The 16,199-nt window shown below is 40.1% G+C and overlaps 1 protein-coding gene and 1 pseudogene across 2 annotated transcripts in view; both read left to right on the top strand.

Moving 5' to 3' along the window:
• The window catches only part of ACBD6 (acyl-CoA binding domain containing 6), a 149,857-nt gene that overhangs the window by 86,719 nt on the left and 46,939 nt on the right, over positions 1–16,199 (top strand). The gene's annotated exons all lie outside the window — the stretch shown is intronic.
• LOC136393411 (peptidyl-prolyl cis-trans isomerase A pseudogene) lies at positions 13,177–14,007 on the top strand (annotated as a pseudogene).

Here is a 16,199-nt window from a genome sequence, read left to right as displayed (position 1 = left end):
GAGAAATCTGAGCCCATTATCTTATCACACTTAACTTATTTCATCCGTCCCCAGTGTGTAACCAGTCTCTCATGCTCCGTCATGCCCTCTCCTGCATGGATATGCTCAGCATACCAAAGCTCTGACACTTTGCCCAGACCACTTTTTTGGAGGATGCCCCCTTCACGACCCTCTTGGTCTCTGACACATTGAGGCGAGTGGCTTTCCCAGGTGAGTGCCCTCCTCACTCAGCTGAGGTAGCGTGCAGTACAGTGCTAGCCTTCTGCGGGGCTGTCCTCTTCACCTTGCTGGGTCTCTGACACGTTGTGCTGAGCCATCTCTCTGTGGGGATGTCCTCCCATCCTGCGTGATCTCTGACTCCTGACTCTGGGCTGCTAGCGTTGGAGGCGGATGCCCTTCTCGTCCCAGTTAGGCTCTAACATTTGCTCTGGACCATTACGGCTCTCCCCTTATCCCCTTTCCCAGGGACACCTCCTTCGCCCACTGTAACAGATTTAAAATGGAACCGTTCAAAAAAGGAAGAGCAAGAGCTATATCTCATAATTTTTTATGATATATTGCACATTATATATAAAGGGCCAATAACTGAAGTCAGTGTTATTTACCTCAAAGAGGGCACCCTTTATTCTCTGTCATATATAGTTGGAGGGGCTGGCACCACAGGCTGATGAGGAACCCAGCTGGCTGGGGCTCGGTTGTAGCTATCGTTGGACCCAGTCTACCTCTGCTTTCCCACAGATCCTGGGGAAGATTCATTTGGTCTTTTGCTTGTGAGCCGATGGGTCTCTGCCCCCCTGTCCTGAAAGACTAGTAACGATTCAGCCTGAGTGTTTCTGCTCTGAGCTTGTTCTCCAGCGTGCCTCACACTGCTTCCAGTTGGGCAAGTGTGTTCAGGCTGAGATGTGCTATGTGAGGCAGGCCCCTTACTCAAGCAGCACTTTGTCTTTCAAACATTGCAAAGCATCAGGAGTCCTGTGAGCCTGTTTGGAAACTCTGGCTTCCCACCCAGCCCCTGCATTCATACAATAAATCATGTGAGAGAGCAACACTTTTGTGTTTGGGGCTTCTAAAATTTTTGAATTGTTGAGCCAACCCCACACACCTTCAAAAGTTACGCTGATTTTATTTCCTTAAGTGTCATCATTCATTTGGACCACTCTCTGTCCTCAGCCTGTGCCCAGAATCAGCAAATGTCCCCAGGCTACGCAAACCCAGGAGAGGACCTGTCGTTCTCTGAATAGTTCTCCATTATAGTTCACTCCACGACTTGCAGATAATATAATGTCTTTATTAATACTTTTTTTTTTTCAATTTACCAGGCTTCTTGTGCTGGGAAAGTTAGTCTGTTGTATCTTCTTCTATCCTACCTGAACCAGATACCTGTCATATATATGGTTTTTGTACTTTTTTTCACTTGGTATTATTATACAGTAACCATCATTTTCATGTCACTTAATATTTTTCAAAAAGCTTTTTATTGTTTCCTATAGCTTACCTGAGGACAGTAGTGGAGTATGTGATATATGTGAGAATATATGAGAGACCATAAGATAAGTGGGGTGAGTCTTTTCAGTGTACCCTTTTTTTTGAAGATTTGGGGAATATGAATAATTTAACTTGGAAGTGGCTCCAAAAGTGATTTGATACACAAACACACATCAATATATAACTGGAGACTAGGGTATAAAATACATGCAAATGACTTAGAAAAAGCAAACTTTCAATGGAATTTCATGTTTTCATTAAGGCCATGTGGTCACCTACGATAGTCTTTCATTTCTTCCTATCTTCAACAGTGTTTCAGTGTTTCTCCCAAAAGGGAGGTATTTTTAGTTTAGATCTGTCTTCCCATTTTTCAGTATTCAAATACATAAATATCACTAAGGATCTCATTTTCTAATTTTAGGAAATATGTATTGATCTTCCTTTTTTTTTTTTTTTTTTATTAATATCTGGTTCTAAAAAAGTCCACTAGAAAAGGCTTACCCCCTCTCTTTACTGCTCTTTCTTTATTATATATGTAGTCACTATTCCTGAACATGCAGTATTAGAGTAAATATTTATTTTATTTTTCCGAAGTGAAAAGCAGGGGGGAGACAGACTCCCACATGCACCCGACCGGGATCTACCCGATATGCCCACCAACGGGCGATGCTCTGCCCATCTGGGGCGTTGCTCCGCTACAATCAGAGTCATTCCAGTGCCTGAGGCGGAGGCTATGGAGCCATCCTCAGCGCCCAGGCCAACTTTGCTCCAATGGAGCCTTGGCTACAGGAGGGGAAGAGAGAGAGAAAAAGGAGAGGAGAAAGGGTGGAGAAGCAGATGGGCGCTTCTCCTGTGTGCCCTGGCTGGGACTCGAACCTGGGACTTCCACACGCCAGGCCGATGCTCTACTGCTGAGCCAACTAGCCAGGGCCTAGAGTAAATATTTATATTAGGCTGAAAAGGTTATATGTTTTAAGAAAAAAATAGAATATACTAGTAAATGACATTGGAGTGTGTTTTTTTAGACATTTATTTAACATACTAAAATTTACTGTTTTCGCCTGACCTGTGGTGGCGCAGTGGATAAATCATCAACCTGGGATGCTGAGGGTCGCCGGTTCTAAACCCTGGGCTTGCCCAGTCAAGGCACATATGGGAGTTGATGCTTCCTGCTCCTCCCCACTTTCTCTCTCTCTCTCACTCTCTCTCCTCTCTAAAATGAATAAATAAATTTAAAAAAAAAAAAAAAGAAAAGGTTTATTTTAAAATTTACTGTTTTCAAATTCTTAAATTCTTTTATACATTTATAAACCCATTTACATATGTACATTATATTTGGCATGTATCTAGAGAAATTACAAATCATAAGAACTAAAATTTGAGTATCAGAATTATAGTGACAGAGTACCTTGAGGGGCCTTGGCGTTCTTGTTGAAATAACATTAAACTAATTAATTATGTCACATTAAATCAATTCTAAGGTGATTTTATTTTATTTTTTTTTTATATTTTAATATCTTGAAATTGAGGAATGTCTTACAAGTCAATATTAACCAAATAATGTAGTTGTCATTGCCTGTGTTTAAGTGAAGTTAGTCTTTAGTTGTTAATATTGTCACTTCAGTTGAGGTAAGTTCATTGTTACGTTGGCTTTAATTGCCATTTAAAATATTTTCAGAAAGATGACTATAATTGCATTTTGTAAAAATGTTTTATATAAAGAAAGGCACAGAAATAGAAGCAGAGAATAAATTTAATATTAGTAAGAGCAAACATAACATCATTAGAGGAATGACCATCAGTCCATAACCATGTGTATATGTGTATATGACCAAAAAACCTCTTCAAGGAAAGGTTACTTTCTGTTTAGAATCCAGCTGTTGAGTAAAATACTGAGCACTAGTTATCAGTTCCAAAGGCATAGGGTGCCATGCACCAATTATTAATCTGGGGGGAGACTCCAGCTACCTGGAGGATAGCAAAGATCATCACTGCACCAGAAACAGAAGTCCAGACATTTCTATCCATTGTATCTTGGTGTCCAAGTCACTAAGGAAAACACAACACAGTCAAGCACTGGACTGAACAGTGCTCACACAGCAAAGAGACAGAGCAATATCAGCTTCAAAAGTAGGTATTGGCCCTGGGTAGGTGGCTTAGTGCAGGGGTCAGGAACCTATGGCTCACAAGCCAGATGTGGCTCTTTTGATGGCTGCATCTGGCTCGCAGACAAATCTTTAATAAAAAAAAATGTTAAAAATATAAAACATTCTCATGTATTACAGTCCATTCATTTCCTACCGCTCATGTTCATGGTTGCGGGTGGCTGGAGCCAATCACAGCTGTCCTCCGGGACAACACCAAATTTTTATTGGATAATGTGTAATGTACACGGGATGTTGTGAGGTCAGGAAGTAAACTTCCCTCCTTTTAATCAAGTATTCAGCTAATTGCAGAAACCCTTTTGACGAAGAAGATGGCTAAAAGAAAAAAAGATGAGGAGTATCGTACTTTTCAGCAGGAATGGACAGAGGATTCGCATTTGTGGAGAGAGCAGGTTCTGCAGTGTGTCTAATATGCAATGATAAAAGTGCATCGATGAAATGGTCAAATATAAAGCAGCACTTCGACACACGCCATACTACATTAGCATCAACATATCCAGCGGGGGACAGCAGGAAGAAAGCATGTCAAGAGCTACTGTGCAGAGTGCAAGCTAGTCAGCAGCAGCTCTGTGTTTGGACCCAACAAGTTGACTGGAATTCGGCTAGCTTGGCTGGTGCTTTAGCAATTGTGAGAAATGGAAAGCCATTCACAGATGGGGAGTATGCCAAAACATTCATGCTTGATGTTGCCAATGAATTTTTTGACGACTTTTCGGATAAAGACAAGATAATCAAACAAATAAAAGACATGCCTCTGTCGGCAAGAACTGTTCACGATCGTACCATCATGATGGCAAATCAGATTGAAGCAACATAAGTGAAGGACATAAATGCAGCACCATTCTTTTCTCTCACTTTGGATGAGTCAACAGACGTAAGTCATATATCCCAGTTCAGCGTGATTGCAAGGTATGCTGTCGGTGACACACTACATGAGGAAAGTCTTGCTGTTTTGCCTATGAAAGAGACAAGAGGGGTCAGTTTTTCGTTGCGACACCTTAGTTGTTCATTGATTGCTTTCTCATATGTGCCTTGACGGTGGGCCTTCAGCAGACCGTGGAACCTTTTGCTCAAGTCAGCGACCTTGGGTCCAAGCTGGTGAGCTTTTCACTCATACCAGATGAGCCCGTGCTTAAGCTGGCGACCTCGGGGTCTCGAACCTGGGCCCTCCACATCCTAGTCCGACGCTGTATCCACTGCGCCATCGCCAGGACAGGCCGGACTTTTCTTGAAATGAAAAATGTCGAGCATCCTGAGTTAGCTAACACTGAGGAGCTCCTGAAGCTCTACTATCTCATGGACATGACTGAACATCTGAACTAGCTCAATGTGAAAATGCAAGGCATTGGAAATACAGTCTTATCCCTTCAACAAGCAGTGTTTGCATTTGAAAACAAGGTGGAACTCTTCATCGCTGACATTGAAACAGGTCATTTATTACACTTTGAAAAACTGAGAGAGTTTATTTATTTTTATTTTATTTTATTTTTTTATCTTTCTGAAGCTGGAAACGGGGAGAGACAGTCAGACAGACTCCCGCATGCGCCCGACCGGGATCCACCCGGCACGCCCACCAGGGGCGATGCTCTGCTCCTCCGGGGCGTCACTCTGCCGCAACCAGAGCCACTCTAGCGCCTGGGGCAGAGGCCAAGGAGCCATCCCCAGCGCCCAGGCCATCTTTGCTCCAATGGAGCCTTGGCTGCGGGAGGGGAAGAGAGAGACAGAGAGGAAGGAGAGGGGAGGTGGAGAAGCAAATGGGCGCTTCTCCTATGTGCCCTGGCCGGGAATCGAACCCGGGTCCCCCGCACACCAGGCCGATGCTCTACCGCTGAGCCAACCGGCCAGGGCCTAAAAACAGAGAGTTTAAAGATGCATGCACAGCAAGTGACCCTGCTCAACATCTTGATCTCCAGCAACTAGAGGGTTTCACATCTAATCTCCTACAGTCATTCAAAGCGAGCTTTGGAGAATTTCGTGAGCGCACTCGTCTTTTTAAGTTCATCACCCATCCACACGAATGTGCAGTGGACAGCGCCGACCTGAGTTACATCCCCAGTGTCTCCATCAGAGATTTTGAGCTACAAGCTGCTGACCTGAAGGCCTCAGACATGTGGGTGAATAAGTTCAAGTCACTGAATGAAGATTTGGAAAGACTTGCACGACAGCAAGCAGAGTTGGGGAGCAAACACAAGTGGGGAGAAATGAAAAAACTTCAACCCGGCCCTGGCCGGTTGGCTCAGTGGTGGAGCGTCGGCCTGGCGTGCGGAGGTCCCGGGTTCGATTCCCAGCCAGGGCACACAGGAGAGGCGCCCATCTGCTTCTCCACCCCTCCCCCTCTCCTTCCTCTCTGTCTCTCTCTTCCCCTCCCGCAGCCGAGGCTCCATTGGAGCAAAAGATGGCCCAGGTGCTGGGGATGGCTCCTTGGCCTCTGCCCCAGGCGCTAGAGTGGCTCTGGTTGCGACAGAGCGATGCCCCAGATGGGCAGAGCATCGCCTCCTGGTGGGCGTGCCAGGTAGATCCTGGCCGGGCGCATGCGGGAGTCTGTTTGACTGCCTCCCCGTTTCCAGCTTCAGAAAAATACAAAAAAAAAAGAAAAAACTTCAACCCTCAGATCAGCTGATTGTCAAAACTTGGAACACGCTTCCCGTTACATACCACACACTGCAATGTGTGAATATGGCTGTACTGACAATGTTTGGCTCTACGTATGCATATGAGCAGTCTTTCTCACATCTAAAGAACGTTAAGACCAACCTACGATCACGTGTAACAGATGGAAGTCTCAACGCCTGCATGAAGCTTAACCTCACCACGTATCAACCAGACTACAAAGCCATCAGCAAAACCATGCAGCCCCAGAAGTCGCATTAATGGTATGAAGTTCTTTATTCATCATTGGTTAGCAACAGCATAACAACGTTATTAAAAAGAATTCAGAGACTTGTTGTACTTTAAAAGTGTTGGTCTTACATAAAATGCACACATTTACTTGTATTTAGTGTTAAACATATTGTATGGCTCTCATGGAATTACATTTTAAAATATGGCGTTCATGGCTCTCAGCCAAAAAGGTTCCCGACCTCTGGCTTAGTGTTAAAGCATTGTCCCCGCACTCCAAGGTTGCGGTGAGTTTGACCTTCAGTCAGTGAATACAGAATTAAATGAAGTAGTGAGTTAATACTTCTCCCCCCCTTCCCATACTCCTTCCTCTCCCTCCCTTTCTCTCTCCTTTCTCTCTCCCTCTTTTCCCCTTCCTTGCTTTCACTCCCTCTCCTTTATTTCCCTCTCTTTCTCTCCCTCTTTCTCTCTCCTCTTCCCCTGCCCCTCTCACTTCCCTTTTCCCCTTCCCCACTTCTTTCTCTTCTCCCTCTTTCTCCCCCTCCCTGCCCCTATCTCTCTCTTATTTCTCACATCAGTGGGAAAAAATTTTTAATTGTTTTTTAAAAAGTGGATGTCGGTCTTCCATGGCGAGTGGGGCCATTTGCCTACCCATGCCCCTCTAATGCTGCAGTGGAAGGAATCCTGTCCCCTCCCTGAGGAGAACAGACGTAGTAATGGCTTGGCCAGGTATCGTATGACATACACACTTTAAGCAGAGACCAGAGTATTACTGAGCTTGAAACAAGGAAAGATATTTCCACACAAGGTGATATTATGCCTTCAGCACAGATTCCTAAAAGTAGAATTGCTGGGTCAAAAGCTAAGTGCATATTTAGTTTTTAGATATTGACACTTTCTAGTCAAGAAGAGTTGCATCAGGCTGCATTCCCAGTATCAGTATATGAGAGTGCCTTTTTCCTTACCGTCTTGTCAGTATATTGTGCTGTCACATTTCCCAGTTTTTGCCAGTCTGGTAGAGAAATTTTGCCTCAATGTTGTTTTAGCTTGCATATGTAAGTTACATTTTTTTCATAGGCTTGAGGATCATTTTTATATCTCTTTTTGGTATTGTCTGTTCACATTTTTCTATCAGATATTTGGCCTGTTATAGCTCAGTTTTTAAGAGTCATGTATATATTAGGGATATTAGCTCTTTGTGGTATGTGTTGCAAATATATTCCCCCAGTTTTTCAGTTTACTTTTGCTTTTGTTTATGGTATCTTTGGCCATAAATTTTTTTTTATTTTTATGTAGTCAAATGTGTCAGTCATTCTGTTTATTACTTCTGAATTTTAAGTCATGGCTAAAAGTTTTTTCTTACACCCAGGATAAAGAGGAATTTACCCATGTTTTCTTTTAGTACTTGTAGTTTTTTGTCTTACATTTAGATCTTTAAATGTACAGTGTGAGATATGGACCTAGTTTTGTCTTTTTTCAAATGGTTTCCCAGTTGTCCCAGCATCATTTATTTAGGAGTCTATTCCCGGTGATTTGAAATGCCACCTTTGTCATACACTGTATGTTTGGTTCTAATTGTGGAGTTTATAGTCCGCAAAGAAACTAGTTTCTTTGTCAATTCATGCAATAATACAACATTATTTAAGAAAAAGGCTCCATAGTTATGTACTAATGTCTAGAATGCCTATGTCTCCATTATAGTTTTTCTTTTTAAATGTTTTTCTGGCTATTCTTGTTTGTTTTATAAGAACTTTAATATGAGTTTCTTGACTCCATAAAATTGCTTGTTGGTATTTGGGGAGAGGGGTGTTGCATTGAATTTACAAATTTGGGAGAACTGCCCTGGCTGGGTAGCTCAGTTGATTAGAGCATCGCCCCAAGTACACCAAGGTTTCATGTTGAATCTCTGGTCATGGCATGGACGTGAATCAACCAATGAATGCGTAAGTAAGCAAAACAACAAACCAATGATTCTTCATTCCTCTCTCTAAAATCATTAAATAATTTTTAAATAAATAAATTAGGGAGAACTAACATTCATAATATGAGTCATCCTTTCCAAATATAGGAAATAAATATCTTTCCATTTGATCAAGTCAACTTTTGTGTATTTCAGTATTTAAAATTTTTCCTCATATAGGTTTTGTACATTTCTTGTTAAATTTATTCTTAAATATTTAATCTTTGTTGCTATAAGCATTTACTGTTTATGAGGTTTTCAAATAATGTGTGAGATTTTTAGATCTCTAATTTCTTTACTATAGTTCCCATGTCATTCATATGAGGTTAAATCATTGTCTACATTTAAAATGTTTCGACTGTAAGTGAAGGTGTAAATATATTAAATTTTTCTGGTTTCTCATCACATACTGTCCTTGTGGCCCTAATTAAGGGGTTATTTGGAAAGCCTGTACTAATGTGTTAAGTCACCTGTATAATTTGCTGCAGAATTGCTTTAATTCCACTTAAGAATATGCAATTAATAAAAGGTGTGAAAACAGACGCTCTTTGCCAAAACACAATACATCTTGTCATTTGATCTATTTTCCTGCTGAGTGGATAATTATGAAAATAGCCTTAGTGTTCAAATTATTTCTTTAATCCTTGATTCTCTCAGACATTGTAGAGTCCAGCTTGCATACCAGTTTGACTTTCTTCCTAGATTACTAATATGTTTAGGGTGCCGAGGAAGAAGTGTTACTAGTACTTGAGCTTAGAACCTCTCCTTGAGAAAACATAAAACTCCTCTCTAAAACAAATGGAGTTTTACATAATCTACAGAACCCAAGTGATTGTGCATGTGGCAGAGGGAGGAAGTGGAGAGGGAAGATTAAACCCAATACCTGTACTCTTAAAAACTGGACTTGTTTTATTTTTCATTATAGGAATGATTTTCATGTATACCTATTTCTTTCCTACAAGATTATTTGATAAGAATACTCCCATTTTTTAAGGCTGAATAAATCACTGATTTATAATGTTATGGCATATCCTTTTACACTCAGAATGTGCCTTCCAAATACACATTGAATTTTTGGTATTTTGAGGGTAGAGTTTGATTTTGCATTGCTTTTAGTATTGAAATTACTACTATAGTTAGGCATTCTAGTTAAATCTTGTGCTAATATTTCCTAGAACCAATAAAAACACAAAATTTTAATAAAGAAAAGGGTTTTTTACTTTGTCAAAAACATCAAGTTGATAATATAAATAGTTTTTAGGATTCTCTTTATACAATATACTTTCTAAAAATCTTACAATTTCAATATCAAATACCAAGTACTACATCCCAGAATATGAACATTCTTATATTCTTTACATTTTTAAATAATTCTTTATATTGAGGGGGTAGGTCATAATGTTAGAATGGTATATTTAGTGACTCCTGACCCCATCAATTATTGTTATCAACAAGATCTACAATTTTTATTGGCCAGTATGTAATCTGTCCCAATGGATTATGGATTTAAAATAAACATTTGCACATTTTTATGCTTTGCAAGCTTGCCAGGTTGCCTTCTCATTGACATTCTGATTTGTCAGTTTTTAATACATTAACCAGTTGTAGGAAAAGTGCATAAAACCTAGTATTTTTCCTACATGATGGTATGTTTTTCTTGAAGCCCTGAGATTATTAAATGTTTAAAGTTACGTTTTTGCAAATGATTGTTTTGAAGAGTTATTCTCTAATGAAACCCTAAAATTAACAGCAGGGTGCCAAAGTGATACATTCTCTATGCAAAGAACATGTTTAGAAAGCTGGATTAAAGGGTGAAATTCCAATGAAGGAAAAGAAATAAAAAGTAAATGAGGTAATCAAAGTCAGAGAAATTGATATTGGCAGGTCCTGAATGATGTTCCTAGATGAGCAATCTTTCAAAATACTTCTTGTACATTGCTGCTATTCCTTTATTTATTATTAAAATAACATGATCCATGAGGAGCTTGGGGTGACTCTCAGCCTAGCTAATTCTAATTAATCCAGTCAGGGAGAGCAGTAGGGTAAGTGGAGCAGTCTATCGGATTGAAATTCATAACTTAATTGAGGTCAAAGTCCCGGTCTGGGAGAACAAAAGTCTTTTGCTAGGACCAGGCAAATCAATAGCAATAAATATCTGGCTTGGATACAAGTAGCTTATAGTGACAGATTATCTGACAGTGGCCAGAGGTCTTGGTTCTGTTGAGGGCAGTCTTGAGCACGCCATGGTTCTTGCTGATGTTCAATCCATACCCATGACACTTGGAAAGAAGTAAGTGGCACTCAGCGGAACTCTTGAAAGTCTTGTGGAAGCACTGTGTGTGAAACGCCAGTGACTTCTGTTTGTTGTTATCAAATGAACATTTCCTGATGACACATTTTTTTAAGTGACAAAGGAATTTCTATCATGTTACCAGTAAGATCTGAAGGATTTGCAAAGTTGAGAGCCAACTGTCCCATTAATAATTCAAAAAGTGTGTATAGAATTGCTTTGGCGGAGGAACATAACACAGGGTCCTGTTGTCTGGGTTTGTATGTAACTAAAAGTTAGAGGACCATGCTATGTTAACATTAAAGAGTTAATGTTAATGCTTCGAATGGTATTTGGTTGTGTGGGAATTTTGCTTGTTTTTAAGTGCACACTGATATATTATATTTAGGAACAAGATAGAATTTCTTTAATCTTTCAACAAAAAATAGAAAGATAAAAAGAAACAAAACATGGCAAAAATGTTATCAATTGTTAAATAAGAGTAATATCTTAGGTCTCTACCTTTATATATATTGTATATTTTTTTCATTAAAAGAACAACAAAAAAGAAACCTGTGAAATAAAACCAGTAAGGCTAGTGTATTAGCAGGAAAGGTTTCCCTCTGTCCCATACTTTTCATACTTTTAATTTCTACTTAGTTGTCAAAAAGCTTAGCTGTTCTTTTATGCATTATATTACTTAATTAGTATAAAACATTGCATTCCACTCGTTATTTGAGTCTGAACTACCATCTGAGTGAGGGAAAGAAACTCCTGAGATTTGCAGTCGTTGATCTTGTAAGAAGTCATGGAGAGCTTTGTAGTATATATTCCATCTCCACTGACATTTCTCTGGTCCAAACTGTTATTCCTTCATATATTATTGTGGCAACTTATTAACATGACTTTTTTGATCCTATGTAATTATGACACAGATTAGTCTTCCTTAAATGTCATGATCTAAATGCTCATTCAGTATCTAAATGATTCTATTATCAAAAACCTCTAATAGTTTATCTATGAATCATTTCTCAACTTTTATGATTGATTCTCAAAACTCCACTTCTATGACAACTGTTTTCCTAGTATTCCTCACTTTATGAAGTTGGTGAGACCACATTTTATATCCTAGAAGTTCCCAAATATGGACCACCAGAATTAACTATAGATCTTTTTTTTAATTTTTTTATTTATTTACTTTTTTAGATTTTTTTATTTATTCATTTTTATTAGAGGGAGAGGGGGAGGAGAGAGAGAGAGAGAGAGAGAGAGAACAGGGGGAGGAGCAGGAAGCATCAACTCCCATATGTGCCTTGACCAGGCAAGCCTAGGGTTTTGAACTGGCAACCTCAGCATTCCAGGTCGATGCTTTATCCACTGCGCCACCACAGGTCAGTAACTATAGATCTTTTTTAAAGTAATCTTCAACTCTAGAAATTGTGACTCAGTAGGTGAGTTGGGGTTAGCGGGTGTTGGGAAGGTGAGAATCTCAAAATTATGAGTGTCTACACAAAATTCTGTAGTGCCAGGTTTGTAATTCTAAACACTGTGTTCATCTGCCAGTCCTTCAGTGCTACCTTTCTTTTTTCTTTCTTTTTTTTTAAGTGAAAGGAGGGGAGATAGTAAGATAGACTCCCACATGTGACCAAGATCCACCCAGCAACCTCTGTCTAGGGCCTGGGGCAGTGCTTGAACCAATCAAGCCACTGACTACGGGAGGGGGAGAGAATAAGATGGTTGCTTCTCCTGTGTGCCCTGACCAGGAATCGAATCTAGGATGTCTGTATGCTGGGCTGACACTCTAGCCACAGAGCCAATTGGCCAGGGCCAGTGTGCTACCTATCTTTAGTAGTTAGAATAAAAACAGACAGCCTGACCAGGCAGTGGTACAATGTATCCATTGGAATGGGGCACAGCGGACCCAGGTTTGAGACCCCAAGGTCACCAGCTTGAGCGCTGGGTCACTGGCTTGAGCATGGGATCATAGATATGACCCCATGGTTGCTGGCTTGAGCAAGGGGTCACTCATTCTGCTGTAGCCCCCAATCAAGACACATATGAGAAAGCAATCAGTGAACAACTAAGGTGCCACAACAAAAATTGATGCTTCTCAACTCTCTCCCTTCCTGTCTGTCTGTCCCTATCTGTCCCTCTCTCTGATTCTGTCTCTGTCAAAAAAAAAAAAAAAAAAACTAAAAAAATTTTTTTAAAAGAATAGTATCAGACAAAACAGCTTCATTCCTATATGAATCACTAACAACTATTCAGAATTATCAGATGTGGTTTCATTTTTAAAGGAGAGATACAAATTTACACATAATCCTATTGGCTGAGTGCTTATTAGTTTTCAAATACTTATACAACATGTGTCTGCATATTTGGTCTTTTTTTTTTTCCTTATAATCTGTGAAATGAATTTTTCCACATAATAATAATCCCAAGTCACTCAGCTGCTGAAAAGTCAAGATTCAAATCTAAGTTTTCCAGTAACAAATGATCTCTGGTAAATTTTCAGTTAGGTTATCAAAACAAAGTGGAAACATCAGGCTTTTTAGAGAAGATATTTTTAAGCAGAACAAAAAACAAGGCAGTTCAGGCCTTGCACATGCTGCTACCCCAGAGCAGTGCATGCCCAGCCATGATCAACCCCACCATGTTCTGCATGTTCTTCAACATTGCCATTGACAGCAAGCCTTGGGATGTGTCTCCTTTGAGCTGCTTGTAGACAAGGTTCCAAAGACAGCAGAAAACTTCTGTGCTCTGAGAACTGGGGAGAAAGGATTTGGTTATAAAGGTTCCTGCTTTCAGAGAATTATTCCAGATTTATGTGCCAGGGTGATGACCTCACACTCCACCATGGCACAGGCGACAAGTGCATCTATGGGGAGAAATTTGATGATGAGAATTTCATCCTGAAGCATACAGGTCCTGGCATCTTGTCCATGGCAGTTGCTGAACCCAACACAAACGGCTCCCAGTTTTTCATCTGCATTGCCAAGACTGAGTGGTTGGGTGGCCAGCATGTGGTCTTCAGCCAGGTGGAAGACAGCATGGATAGTGTGGTAGCCATGGAGCACTTCGGGTCCAGAGATGGCTAGACCAGCAAGAAGATCCCCATTGCTGGCTGTGAGCAACTCTAATAAATGAGACTTGTGTTTTATCGTAACCACCAGACCATTCCTTCTGTAGCTCAGGAGCACACCCCTTCACCCCCACCTGCTTGGAATGTTCTGTAATCTTCGTGCTCTTGCTGCAGTTCATGGGGTTCCACACTTTCCTTACCCCTTCTGAGTCTAGCTGGATTGCAGAGTTAAGTTTATGATTACAAAATAAAAACTAGGCCCTGGCCGGTTGGCTCAGTGGTAGAGCGTCGGCCTGGCCTGCAGAAGTCCCGGGTTCGATTCCCGGCCAGGGCACACAGGAGAGGCGCCCATCTGCTTCTCCACCCCTCCCCCTCTCCTTCCTCTCTGTCTCTCTCTTCCCCTCCTGCAGCCGAGGCTCCATTGGAGCAAAGATGGCCTGGGCGCTGGGGATGGCTCCTTGGCCTCTGCCCCAGGCGCTAGAGTGGCTTTGGTCGCGACAGAGCAATGCCCCTGGTGGGCGTGCCGGGTGGATCCCGGTCAGGCACATGCGGGAGTCTGTCTGTCTCTCCCCATTTCCAGCTTCAGAGAAATACAAAAATAAATAAATAAATAAAATTAAAATAAGTAAAAATAAAAACTAACCAACAACAAAACTAGGCAGTCCAACATGAGATCATTTTCCAGTGTTTCTGCAGATTGTGACCTTTGTTCATTTGGAACTCAGCTATTTTCTATAAGTTTGTGCACACACCAAAATAATAATAAAACAACAACTTCTCTCTGATAGCCAATTGGGAGGCCATAGGTGCAGTTTTTTAATGGGTCATTTGGAATCTAAATGTAGTCGAAGACTATATACCCTGAGTTCAGGAAAGCATGGTAGAAAAATTCCTATCCAAGCAAGATAAAATTAAAGAAGAGGAACCTCAGTTCTCAAGAAAACTCCACTAAATTTATAGAATGTTTTTTTAACAGTTTTATTTAACTAGTGTTATTATATATATTTACTTTGTCTACCCTGTGTTTCATCTCCAGTTAGACCACGAATTCTTTAAATTCATAGATCATGTTTTCTGTTTCTTTAATATTCCTAGTGGTCTCTTGCATAAAGTTTGAAATATAGTATGCATTCAGTAAATATAAAATATTGAAAAATGCCTGTTCCTTTGTAGATAAATACTCCTTTAGCCTGAAACACATATACATACATGCATGTGCATATGTGGACACATACACACATGCAAAATCCTTTTCTCTAATTTTCTGCATTAAAGCATCACTTCTTCTGGGAGGAACCTGACCTAGCCCCCATCCTATCTTCCTCCAAATGCAGCCTCCTTTTGGATACGCTCTCTAGTGCCCCTGTAATACACTTTGTTTACATCTTTCATAGAATGTATCATTCTTTATTAAAATTATCTCCATTCATAAGACTCGAGACTCCTTGAGAGTAGGAACTTTAATATTTTTCTATTGCCAAATCCTAATGCATTACTGGATGTATCATTTAATAATATCTGTTTAATGTGAACAAAGAATAAAGATTTAGAATAGATATAATGCCTCTATGAAATTGATTTTTAGAAATTTATAGAAAGAAAAAAATAGATTAGTAAAACTTGATCTTTTTCTTTTAATTTTTAAATTTTACTGCCATTTATGACAACATGGATGGACCTTGAGAACATTATATTGAGTGAAGTAAGTAAATCAGAAAAAGCTAAATAAAACTAGATCTTAAAGTTATCTGAATACTTCATGACTTTGTTAACAGCTGGTCAGTATGCTTATTTTTTCAGTAGAGAATTGTTTGAGAGGGGCAGGCCTGAGCAAACCTGCTATAACACATATATCAGATAGACATTCTTAAGCAGCGATGCTAAAGTCTTTGTTCTAAAGATAAATTAGATGTAGTCTTAAATGAAGGTTATGCATTATGAGACCACAATACCTATGTTGAAGTGACTTATTGTTCATGACAAATATCTTGGTAGTGACTGGTTTTGTTTCATGTAGCTGTTATCTTTCAAACAGTTTTTTTCTTAGAAATGCAGTTTCTTATTTAACATACTCTTTTAACTGTGAATAATTGATAGAAATATAGAGAATCTTGTAAAACTGGTAGAACATACGAAAGTTGAAAAAAGAAAGAGCTGAGGTATAAGATAATCATGCCTCTCTTTTTCCTCTTCCCAAAATGTAAAATTTACATCCACTTTGTGCTTTTAAATCACATCTTCACCAGGAATGCAGTTGACTTTATATAGAGACCAGTCCAAATGGCCCAGTTCACTTCAGGGATCCAACCCAAATGTAGATCATTCTGCTGATATGTGTGCCTCTAGGCCTGTCTAGTGGCCAAGGGACAAGTGAATGGAAAGTGGGGGAATGGATTGGAC

This window comes from Saccopteryx leptura, chromosome 2 (genome assembly GCF_036850995.1).
Source record: "Saccopteryx leptura isolate mSacLep1 chromosome 2, mSacLep1_pri_phased_curated, whole genome shotgun sequence".
Lineage (NCBI taxonomy): Eukaryota > Metazoa > Chordata > Mammalia > Chiroptera > Emballonuridae > Saccopteryx > Saccopteryx leptura.
The sequence above is the reverse complement of the archived record's forward strand: the minus strand, read 5'-3'. Positions and strand labels throughout refer to the sequence as shown.